The following is a 12,193-nucleotide window of genomic DNA, read 5'->3' on the forward strand; positions in this document are numbered from 1 at the left end:
ACCGTGATATGATATCCCTTGTGAACCAGTCACATGCTTGCAAGCTAATTGGATATCATTCCACCGAGAGGGCCCAGAGTATATCTATCCGTCATTAGGATGGACAAATCCCACTATTGATACAAGTGCCTCAACCCTATACTTTCCGAACACTTAATGCCACCTTTATAACAACCCATTTACGCAGTAGTGTTTGGTGTCATCAAAGCATCCATCCGGTGTAGGTGATTAACATGATCTCATGGTCGAAGGATTAAGTTACTATGCATATAAAAGCTAGAAGCATAAAGAACTAAATGACTTGATCATATGCTACGCTTACTATGGGTGTATGTCCATCACATCATTTACCTAATGATATGATCTTGTTATTAATAACATCCAATGTTCATGATCAGGAAACCATGATCATCTATTAATCAACAAGCTAGTTTTAATAAGAGGCTTACTAGGGACTCCTTTATTTTACAAAACACACAAGTATTAATGTTTCCGGTTAATACAATTATAGCATGGGATGTGAACATTTATCATGAACACTAAGATATGACAATAAACACTTTTATTATTACCTCTTGGACATATCTCCAACAGATGCATCATATTCCGTTTGCATTCCGAAGGTTTCAGAAAGCTTGTGGAAATCCTTGTCGCATTTATCCGCCATGGAGAAACTTCCTTTGACTATTATTGGGCCCTTAGGTCCAGGGATTCTCCATAGCAATGACACAACCATGAATCTAGCGTATGCGGGTCGTCCCAATAACACGTGATACTACGACGACCAATCAATAACTTCGAATTTTAGCCTCTCTTTCCCGAAGTTCTCCCTTGTCCCGAATTGTACGTCAAGTAGAATCTTGCCCATAGGATAACTCGGCTTCTCAAGTTGAATGCTATTGAGAGCTCGTACCCTAGTCAACCTCCAGAGGCCATGCACAAACCCAAGCACCATCCGCTTCCACCTCCGCAGAAAGCTCCCTCATTTCTCACCCCGGATCGAAAGGCGCCAGACCTGTTAGAGGTAGACCATTCTCCCCGAGCACGCATGGATATCGGAAGTCACTGCCAGGGAGAAGGAGTCCAAGCACTCGACTCGCTGCGCCGCCAGCCACGAACATTACTGCCACCCGCAGCCCACACCACAACACACTATGCCAAGCTGCCAGGAGCAGGCACATACATTGCATACCAACCGCCGCCGATTTCGTCCACCCATATATGCTATCTCCGACCAGCGCCTCCATCGAGGGACCGACGCCAAAGCACCGTCGCCGTCCAAACCGAAGTTTTGGGCTTTCACCCGAGATAAGCAGAGCAGGGGAGGGAGGGGATACAACCTCGATGTCGCCTTCAAGAAGGAGCACGACGCTGTAGCTAGCGTCGTCGACCTCGTGGCCGCCATCGTCAGCCAAGGGTTTCCCCCGGTTCAGATCCCACTGCCGACCAACCTCACCAAACCGCCGGAGGAAGTCCGGGGCCAGGGAGATGGGAGGAGCACCGCAAGGAGGAAGAACACATGTCCAGATCTGATGCCGGAGGCCCGACGGGGCGACCTCCGCACCAGGCCTGCGCCCGCCGCCCCTTCGTCGTCCACACGGCCGAAGATTGCAGATCGCAGCACCGGCGCCGCCCCACCCCACACCCAAGGTCGTCGCCCTGCATCCTTGGATTCCACACAGTTCGTGGCGCACATCCTGACCACCAGCCACCACTCCCAGGCGCCGGCTAGGCCAGGCCGGAGAGGGGAGAGACGGGAGGAGGGCCAGCAGCGAGTCCCCGAGCGAAGGCCATCCCCCCACCCGGCCGCCTTCCTCCCTGCAGCCACGTGTGGAGGCGTGAGAACAGCTCCCCACCACCCCCATCACCGGCGCCGCATAGCCTTGCCGACGGCCGCCTCCAGGGGCGAAGAGAAGGGGAGGGAGGTCGGGGGAGGTGGTGGCGGCACCTGAATTTAGGGTTTCCCCCCGATCGTCTGGAGGGGCGACGCGAGGGAGAGAGGGGGATCAAACTGGAATAAAATGGTTTGTTTTTAGTTATGTATGCAAATATATGAGATGAGGATAATTTTATAATGCCCTCCAACAACTCGTCCGAGAATTTGACATAAACCTAGATGGTGATGGTTGCGTAGCCCTAGTCAGCGTCTTCCGGTGTGTATATCCGATTCACCATTGACGCGGTGGCGATAATCAAATGTGGGGATGAGGAAGTACATACACTGCTTTACTTAGTGTAATTTTGTTTGGATCCAGCTCGAAGTGGATGTAGGTTTGATTTTTTGTTTTGTGATGCATGGAATGGAAACAAGAAAGCTTATAGATCGACATGCACACTATTTGTCGCTAATTGCAAGCCGTACTCGGACTCGCCCGAGGTGGTTTCTTTATTGGCCCGGCCCATATCGCGTCGAGATGTTCCTCAATTAGGTTGATGGGTGTTTTCATTTTTTTTTCCCGATTTTTCCTGGTTTTCTTTTTTCAGTTTTGTTTATTTTCTTCCTTTTTTTTTGTCTTTCTGTCCTTCGTTTTCATTTTCTCCCCTATTTTTTTTTATTTTTTAGTTCTATTCGGTAAAATGAATACTTTTTGAAGTCATTACCATTTTTTAGTTTAGAATCATTTTTGCCTGGTGAACAAGTTTTTTAATTTGAACCTTTTTGAAAGCAAGAACAATTTTGCAAAATCTGAACTTATTCGTCGGCGCTCAATGCCCTCTCGTCTCTCCTGCCAAGAGCCATGGGCTAGAACGGGCCTCTGGTGAGGACGACGGCGGGCCATGAGCGTGAGCACATCGGCGCACGAACACGACGCCCGGGCACGCCACCTCCATCTTGGCCTCCACCTGCTCCACGGAACCGACCCTTTGCAGGCTCTTGTTCGGCTTGACGTCCCTCTCCGCCGTATTGCCGGCCGTCGAGTACTCTAGCAGCACGGAGGCGTCGCAACCCTACAATTTTTTTCACGTTGTATCAGTAAAGTAAAGGGAGATGCTTGTATTCTGAATTTCTGATCGATGGAATGCATGATTTGTGTACATGTACACTTACCCTTTCGAAGCAGTCGTGGAAGTGGAGCCGGAGGAGCGGGCCCGCGAGGCTGGGCGCGGCGGCGATGATCTTCACCATCTCCCCTCGGACGATCGCCTCCACGTCCGGGCATGACTTGCTGTAGTAACCGATCTCCAGCTGAGCCACGGCTGAGCTGGCCGCGAGAAATTAAGCAGCAGGGCCAGAGGGAGCAGGAAAGACCTGATCGCCATGGATGTTAGAAGAGCACGATTTGTCTCGTTTGAGAATGTTCCTGTGATTCCCTGAATTTATAGCCGCCTAGATTAACAAATACGCGATGTGCCGATTACGTAGACTTTGGTACATTTCTGTCTGACAGCCTAGATTGTCTGTGTGCATATGTGCTAACGTCCTCTTCCTTATAACCGCCTAGATCAACAAATACACAGACATACGAACTGAGCCACCGGTGAGAGGCCAGTTCATGAGCGCGTCCATAATAACATGGCATTGCATATCTATTTGAATACAGCCACCACAATTATTGCCTTTTGTCTAAATTCTACGCAAGGACGCGCTTGAACAGAACATTCTTTATTATTGGGAATGGAATTTGCCTCAATATGTCAATGTGAATTGCTTGCACCGGTGGATCCACAAGGCCATATCCATGTACTTAGAATGATCTTTAAATACATATCATTACCATTTTGAGAAAAAAATACCTATTATTTGAGAGCCACTTTTCTGACAAGAATTTTATTTTGGACGCACTTCATATGCTTGACACATAATTTAATTACCCTTCCACACAAAATAGCCTGCCCAATAAACCTAGAGGTAAACAAGCACAAGTGAGGAACAAAATTTCCAAAGTGTATTTAGAAGATGCCATGATTATTTATCATGTAGTTCAAGTACTTTGGGGGTACTCTGATCTTCATTGGACAGTCTGTAGAAAACGAAGACAACAATGATCCCACTGATCTACCTTTCTTCTCCCTTGAGATCACTAAACCAAACCGAGACCTTCCACTAGTGGTAGATCTTGAAGTAATATCAAAACCGTCGAAAACTTTCCAGGGCAATTCCACAGCTCGAAAGCTCCCGGAAAACTCAAAACACCAAGTGTTTCTCAACAAACCTAAGAGTAAAAAACTACACTTTTGCTGTTCATCACTCGGTTGTTTTTCAATTCGCCAGCACTCGAATTTTGTAGCATGTAATTTTTCACCCGGCAAAGTCATGTTTTTCGCTCACCCATAGTTGACCGGTGCGTGTACGGGTTTTTTCTTTCTGTTTTTTTTTTGTTTCCACCGGTTTTTTCGTTGGGGGCCACACACTGGCTTCAACGGGCTTTTCCTCATTTCGACCCAAATCCCCCGCTGAGTGTCCGAGAAGAGGCGGGGAAGGGGAGACAGCGGCGCGGAAGGGGAGAAATCTCCGGCGTTGTCGGAGACGAGGTCGTCCGCCGCGGTCGAGCCCGTCCGTCCGTGCGCCTTTCCGTAGCCTGCGGGTGGGAGTGGGGGCTGGGGGGCCTCGGGGCCTGGGGCGACATCTCCATTGTTCTTCACCGAGCTCGTCCCCAAGGTAAGCGACGATCCAAATCCCTCTTGGATCTTTTGATTTGTTGCATGACGAGGCGATTTTCAGTAACAGGAATCGGAGATAGTGTGGTGGTTTCACGTGGATGCTTCATGGCCACTTGCTCTGTAGATTTTGCTATGTAGATTTTTGCTCTGTAGATTTTGCTAGTAGTTCTGGGTGTTCATATATGTCCCCGTGGATGCTCTGTAGATACAGTAGTTTTGCTCTGTGTATGTGTTTAGGGAGTAATTTAGTAGCATGAAGCAGTCCCATATTGGTGGAATTTTTTCAGAGTATTTTTGCTTCCCGTGGATGCATAGTACCTTGGCTTCTGGCTTTTTTTGATGATTGATGATGAAGAAGATACTACTTGTAGTTTGTGCTCTGCTTGATTATTATGAGTGAATGAATATATTCTTTGTGTTGCACTGTGTTTAGTGTTAGTTTTTCATCTCTAAAGCATACACCAGAGGGGTGCACAAGTAATGAGTACACCTGTTCTTAGTGTCGCTTTTTCTGAACGAAGTAAACCAGTAAATGATGAGTAAACCTGTTCTTATTTTTTTTGTATATGCAATGTATGTATAGAGGTATATTGTATATACACATTGCTTTTGTAGGGAAGTATTCTATGGGGGGTGGTGGGGGGGGGGGCTTTGGAATAATTTTGGCTATCTGTAGATAAACCCTTTTTGCAAGCATGATTTTACTGTATTTTCTGCAATATGGAGAGATGCAAATTTCCCAATATCCGGGCGGTATGTAGATGTATATGTTTTGTGTGTGGCCTTTTTTGCTCCCTGTTGTGTTTGTACCTTAGCATGGTGGAGGTGGGGGTGTCGCCTTTTTGATGATGTTGTTTATACAGGGCGCGGCGTTGGCCTACCGACTGGCATAATAATCAACAAAACCAACGATAGTGCATTATAGCTTTTCCTTGCAAGTTCCCTGATGTTGCCATATCACTGGTTTGTGGTGACCCTGCATACCACTGCATGTTGTAGTATGCCAGTCGTTGATATAACATTCACGAAGTACCAATCCGCAAATATTACATCCCTCAGAGTAGTACAACAGAACATAGCAGGTCCATAACTCATTCATTTAATTTATTATTACAAGCAACATGAACATATCATCTCGGAGTTCCTCTTGGGTCCTAAGAGGAATACTCCTGGGTTCAAGGCGAACCCGACTCAACTTACAATATAAGAGTCTTACTAGGTTATACATTTATTCCTCTCGAGCAGTTAAGTACTAAGAGTTCGTACTGCTCGGATACTACTACTACTCGGTATGTCTATGCTTGTTCTCCTCCGGAACCCTCCCCGGTTCCGTAGACGATGAGGTAGTCTACGCCTTCTATACCTCCGAAGAGGTCTGGTTCTTCATAGCCGATGACTTCTGCTCCTTCAGGGTCGTCGTTGTCCTCCTCAAGTCGATTCAGACAATCTAAGCAGGGGATTTAAGAGTGGTATGAGTACGAGCGTACTCAACAAGTTCATTATAGAAAAGAGGTGTTTAATGCACTAGCTACGATATCAGACCAGAAAGTCTAATACCAATGCAGGTTTTGATAATCATTTCTTCAAGAGGTTGCTTTTATTCAGAAGAACTATGTCCGTCAGCCTTCACCGGTTTACTAGAACTTCTGTTGCGGTCAGAAACCCACCGGCGGGCAGCGACGGGCAACACCGTAGAGCCGGGAATCTCCCAGGACTGCGGCTGGCCCTGGTCCCTCCGAGCGACGGCCCGCAAAGCCTTACGCACGCACGTCCGATGCTGATGCAGGGCGTGCCACCTGACCTATACCCGGTCGGGAAGGTGTTGGATGATGCCTCGCTTAGTTTCCTGCATAGCATACACGTAAACGTTAAATACGAGCCTCGATCGGCTCTCGGGTTGTCTCGTGAATCGGCTCAAAGAGCCGATCCACCCATGATACGTACGAGGTGTACGATCGGATGGTGGTCCTGCTTGATCAAGATAAAGCTAAAGCGACCTACTACGATTTGGGGTTTTCACCGCATAATCGGAACATCCTACTCGTGATCGAGCCTCGCGGCCACGCACGGTGATCGTAAACCGACCCTAGACAAGGCCTAAAAACCAACACGAAGTTGATCCTCGGAACATCCTGTCTAGGGCTAGCAAACTACACCCTACGCGCCACTGGATCCTTCGACCCGTTTGTAAGGCCTAACAATGCAGATATTAAACTAATCCTTGAAGAACAAGGAGCAATCATAACGGATCGGATCTACTAGATAATGATCAAGCGGGGTGCCGCCCTTACACCCAAGATAGGCGTAAGGGCGGCTAGATGCTCAAGGGTTGCACGACGATAGCATATGATACGAAGAACAATGCTAACCCTAAAACATCTATGATAACTACGTTGCTCGCCATCAAAAAGGCTTCAGTACGAGCAACGCATGAACGGCGAATAAACGTGTGCTGCCTAGACGCAAGATGCGATCTAGGCAGCATGGTGCTTACCCGGAAGAAACCCTCGAGACGGGGGAGTTGGCGATGCGCCGAGATTGGTTTGTGGTGAACGTTGATTGTTGTTTATTTCATAAACCCTAGATACATATTTATAGTCCGAGGGACTTTCTAATTCAGTCGTGCACCAAACCGTGCACGGGTTAAACTCTAACTTCTAAACTACGATGCGATCTACTATAATACAGGTACACGGGCAAACTAGCCCAAACTTGGTATGGAAGGCCGATTCATGTATTTCTTCTATGTATATTCTTCAAGCCCATCTCCAATTGCGGCCCACCTCTGATCCGGTCAAATTCTGGTGATAACACATGCCCCCCTGGTTTTGGAAATGACATTTCCAAAATCATTACGCTTTTCCTTCGTCGGGTCATGTCGTGGCAGAGCGGACCTGCCGCAGAATCTTCCATCATTTCGCCTCGCCTCCTGGGCTTCTCCGCACGAATTGATAATTTCGGCATCACGTCCTCGAGAACCGTCATGGCATTAAATCTCCACTACACCCCCTTTATTTATCTGTGCCGAACGGTTCGCCACTTCATCCCCCTGCTCTGTTCTGTCCACCAGTGCCCAAAAAAAAACCCTCTTCCCCTGTAGCAATGTCTTCCTCTTCCTCTTCCCCCTCAGGCCTCCCCCTCCAATCTTCGCCGAAGAGCAAGAACGAAGACGACCTCCACTCCGGGGCGAACCCCATCTCCTCCGACAAGGAGGAGAAAGAAGGAGAAGTAGAGAAGACAGAGGCCTCCCCCTCCGCCAGGCACCCGCCGAAGAAGCGCTCCCGCATGTGGGCGGACAGCGAGGACGAGGATGATGACGAGGAAGGAGAAGAGGAGGAGGAGGAGGATGATTCCTCCTCTTCCGCTGGGTACCCGCCGACGAAGCGCTTCCGCGCTTGGGCGGACGGCGAGGATGATGATGATGACGAGGAAGAAGAAGCTCCAGCCGAAGGCTGGGGCAGCAGCGACGAGGAATTCTCCGGCAGTAGCGCCGACGGCCACTCCGACGCCGACGATGATGCTAGCGAGGATTAGTAATGTAGGATTAGTAGTCCCTGAGCAATCGGCTCTTCTTTTGTTCTTCCTCGCTTGAGCAATCGGCTCTTCATCGTAAAAATCCACTCTTATTAATGAAGAAGTCTTTTCCTTAACTTGATTTTGCCGATTTCCTTTCGTACTGATTCTGCCGATTGTTAGTTTGACCAACGCTCAACGAGCCGACGGCAATGCATTGGCCTCTTACGATAAATTCTGAGATAGACGAATTTAGCCACCTCCTTAAACGGTAACCTGCGAACCTTGCTCAAACTCAGATCCCCAAACTTCCAACCGAACAGGTCCAAACCGCGGTCATTGAGCGCAGCGTTAGATTTAACGGCAAAACTTCTGAAATAACGCCTGGTCTCATCATTAAGCTTAGGTTTCCAGACGTTCTCCTGCCGAATCCTTCTTTTCCAAATCCCTTTTGACTTCGGGAGAGCTCTAGGACCATTGCTGAATCAGCCCGGAGGCCGGAGCTGATACTTCTGCAGGACAGGCATCACTTATCCACAAATTTTCTTTCGATAATCTACAGCGATGTTTGAAATCCTGCTCTATTTTCCCGCAGCAATAATCTACAAATTTTCCTCAACCGCATCGGCTTATTATAGCAAAGGGTCCTTCAGAGCAAGCTGCCCCCCGAGCCTCAGTCAAGGCGAGAAAAGAGGTGAGCCAGGTGCCACCATCGGCTTCGAAATTATAATGCAGAGCCAGCCGATTTGAACAAAATCGGCTCTCCAGAGGAGAGAACCTTCAGGGTGAGCTGCCCCCCGAGCTTCTCCAGCCCAATTCTTGCGTCTTGCTGATCAGATCGGCTCATCATCTTTGACAGGCTGATGTAACTCCCGGTGAGGATGTTTTGAATTTCTGGTGGTCTCCAAAACTCTGGACGTAACAACCTCTGAACGTGACATCAACCAAGTCGTCACCTTGGTTGCCCTTGAGCCTCTGTTTATAACAGCTGTACCTCCTGAGAATGGCTAAGCATCGGCTTTCTATCCTTAAGTCGATGTCCGTGCATCGGCTGCATATCATGCGAATTTTTTTTACAGGCCGATTTTTCTATCGGCCCCCAATATTTTCACTGCACATGTATCGCACGTGTTTATCTGATTAGGTGCCCCCCGAGCCGATTCTGCCAGGTAACTGCTGATATCGGCTCTGTGGTTAGCCAAGGCACTAAAATGTGAACGTCGGCTCTGTTAAGAACAATGTGGATTTCTTCCAGCGCATCAGCCGACCCAAACCCATTGCCCATTGGATCGACGTTGAACTCAGGCAGAATGAATGGTGAGGATAATTTTGGCCGATTGCTGAAATCAGCCTCCATGTTGCTTGCTCGATGAAGGTTTTGCAATGTTCCTCCATAAATCCTTGGGGCCGATCACCTGGATCGGCATCGCCACGTTCGCCCATCGATGTTTGCTTTTGTTACACGGTCAGGCCGGTGGATGAAACCAGCCTAACCCCGTCCTTTGTCACGTCGATGCTTTCTCGTGGCTTCTCAAAGATGACCGGCCGTGGGCCGCAGTCAAGTTGTGCCACAGGTGCTTCGTCTAATCCTGGAGCACTAAAGTCCGTTGGAAGGATGAACACCATGTTTGTGCCAGCCGATGTCTCATCATCGGCTTTCTTTTGTCTGGGACGCCACTCTTTCCTTTGTGGCCGACCTTCTTCGTCCAGGGTTCGCTGAATTTTAGCGGCCAGATCAGGCCGCGCCTTCCTCAACGTGTGCAGGTATAACCTTTCAGCCTTCCTCCAACCCACGTAGACTCCGAACCCTTCGCTTTTGGGAACGGCTGAGCCCATCGGGGCACCACCTTGGCCGATGATACTTGTCTTCTTCTTCATCATCGTCCTCTAGTTCCTCGAGATCTTCCACCCGAGCGGACTCGGCATGCCTGTTCCGAGGCGGGAGAGGCCCTAGACGTTTGAACACGGACACGTTAGCTGCATCCTTCTTCTTTTGTTTACATTCTCGGCGGTTGCCGACCGTGGGCAATCGGCTCATTCCTGAATCCCAGCGAGTGTCCGAAGAAGGAGCAGGTCCCGGTGCCTATCCACGTCGTCTTGCTCTCTCGACTTTTCCTTGGCGTGGCGCTCATATCTCTCCTCGTCACGATCATGCCGACGGCGTCTCCTGTCGTCCCTAGCCAGACGATCTTTTTCATCATCGTCGTTGTACCGCCGGCGTTGGTCATATTGACCCACATACTTGTTGAGGAGGTGATCAGAGAGAGGTCGCTGATATCTTACGTTCCTTACTTCTCCCTCTGTGATGTAGCGCTTCCCATCGTGACCGAGCCGATCGCGTGGAGCGGCTTCCTCTGTGTCCTTGCTATGAGAGCAGCTGCCCTCATCTCCGTCCTTACCAGAGTGATGCCCAGGTCCTACCATGTTGATATTGCACGAGAAATCTGGCTGGCACCCTCCATGGTAAGTATACTTCACCATGTTAACGGCGGGGAAGGGGTGTGTGTCGACCTTCATGGCGTACTGGCTGAAAATTAGCCGCCCTTGTTCTATCGCCATTTGGACCTGTTGACGCCACACCCTGCAGTCGTTGGTGGCGTGGGTGAACGTGTTATGCCACTTGCAGTATGGCTTTCCATTCAGCTCCTGCACCATGGGGATCTTGTGGCCTTCGGGTACCTTTAGCTGCTTCTCCTTGAGTAAGAGGTCGAAAATCTGCTCAGCTTTGGTCACGTCGAAGTCAAACCCTTTTGGAGGACCTTGTGGCTTAACCCATTTACAGGACACGAGGCTTGCCCCCCGAGTCCATTCAGCCACTGCTACCTCTTGATCTCCCGCAGCACCTTCATCTTCATCTGCCTCAACCAGGACCACCGCGCACTTGAATTTATCCTGGTAAACATCTGGGTGGCGCTGTTCATATGCTGACAGCCTTCGCACCATGTGCGCCGGTGAAGGGTAGTCTCGCTTGGGAGGCCACGTCCTTGATCAATGATGAGAGACCCACCACCGCCAACTCGATCGCTTCTTTTTCACTCACATGAACCGAATAGCATCGGTTCCTAACGGTCCCGAAGCGCTGGACGTATTCTGCCACTGTTTCCCCGCGCTTCTGTCGTACTTGTGCTAGATCGGCAATGCCAGCCTCAGAAGCCTCTGAGTGGTACTGCTCGTGGAACTGTTCTTCCAACTGCTTCCAAGTCCGGACTGAGTTTGGTGGCAGCGATGTGTACCACCCGAAAGCCGATCCTGTGAGGGACTGTGCGAAGAACCTCACACGCAGCTCGTCTGATGCTGAGATCGTGCCCGAGCTGTGCCAAATATCGGCTCACATGCTCGATGGAGCTGGAACCATCAGATCCATTAAACTTTGTGAAATCAGGGAGCCGATATTTGGGTGGTAGCGGGATCAATTCGTACTCGTTGGGGTACGGCTTGGAATAGCCGACTGTCCTCCTTTTCGGCATCATGCCGAACTGGTCTTTCAGAATTGTACAAATCTGATCCGCGGTGATGGCTGCAGGCGCCGAACTCTGGAGATTCGCCGGGGTGGCATACTTAGCCAACCATGCTTGCTTTTCCGGCTCTGAGCCAACTGCAGGAGCTGAGCTCTGGAGGTTTGTCGGGGTGGCGTACCTAGCCAGCCACGTCTGCTTCTCAAGATCTGTTCCCGAAGCTCCTCCTGCTGTTCCAGAAGTCCCTGCTGTTGCAGCCTGGTTTGAGAGCGCCCAGCTACTGCAGTCCGGCACGTATGCGCACGTGTATCCGTGCGGGATCTCCTTAGGCGCCTCATGCAAGAATTGGTAGTCACTAGGGTCACCACCGATCTTGTAGACGACGTATGCCGATGAATTCGGCACTTCTGGTGCTGCCAACGCGAACGGCAGCGGTGGACGGGACCGGAGTGGCATCTCTCCTTGGTAAGTCCCCGAGCTGGTCCCGACGGAGAATACCGGTGGCTCATGATTTCCTGGATCACGCGCGAGCGACACGCTCCAAAGTGTTCACCGAGGCTCTCGAGTGACGGTGCAGCGAATGAGCCACCATGAAGTTGATCTCCCGACGCAGCGACCTGGTG

General features: G+C 49.8%; 1 pseudogene; it reads right to left on the bottom strand.

Moving 5' to 3' along the window:
* Window positions 1-2,692: 2,692 nt before the first annotated feature.
* Window positions 2,693-3,261, bottom strand: LOC124648003 (annotated as a pseudogene).
* Window positions 3,262-12,193: the final 8,932 nt, after the last annotated feature.

This window comes from Lolium rigidum, chromosome 1, assembly GCF_022539505.1.
Source record: "Lolium rigidum isolate FL_2022 chromosome 1, APGP_CSIRO_Lrig_0.1, whole genome shotgun sequence".
Classification (NCBI taxonomy): domain Eukaryota; kingdom Viridiplantae; phylum Streptophyta; class Magnoliopsida; order Poales; family Poaceae; genus Lolium; species Lolium rigidum.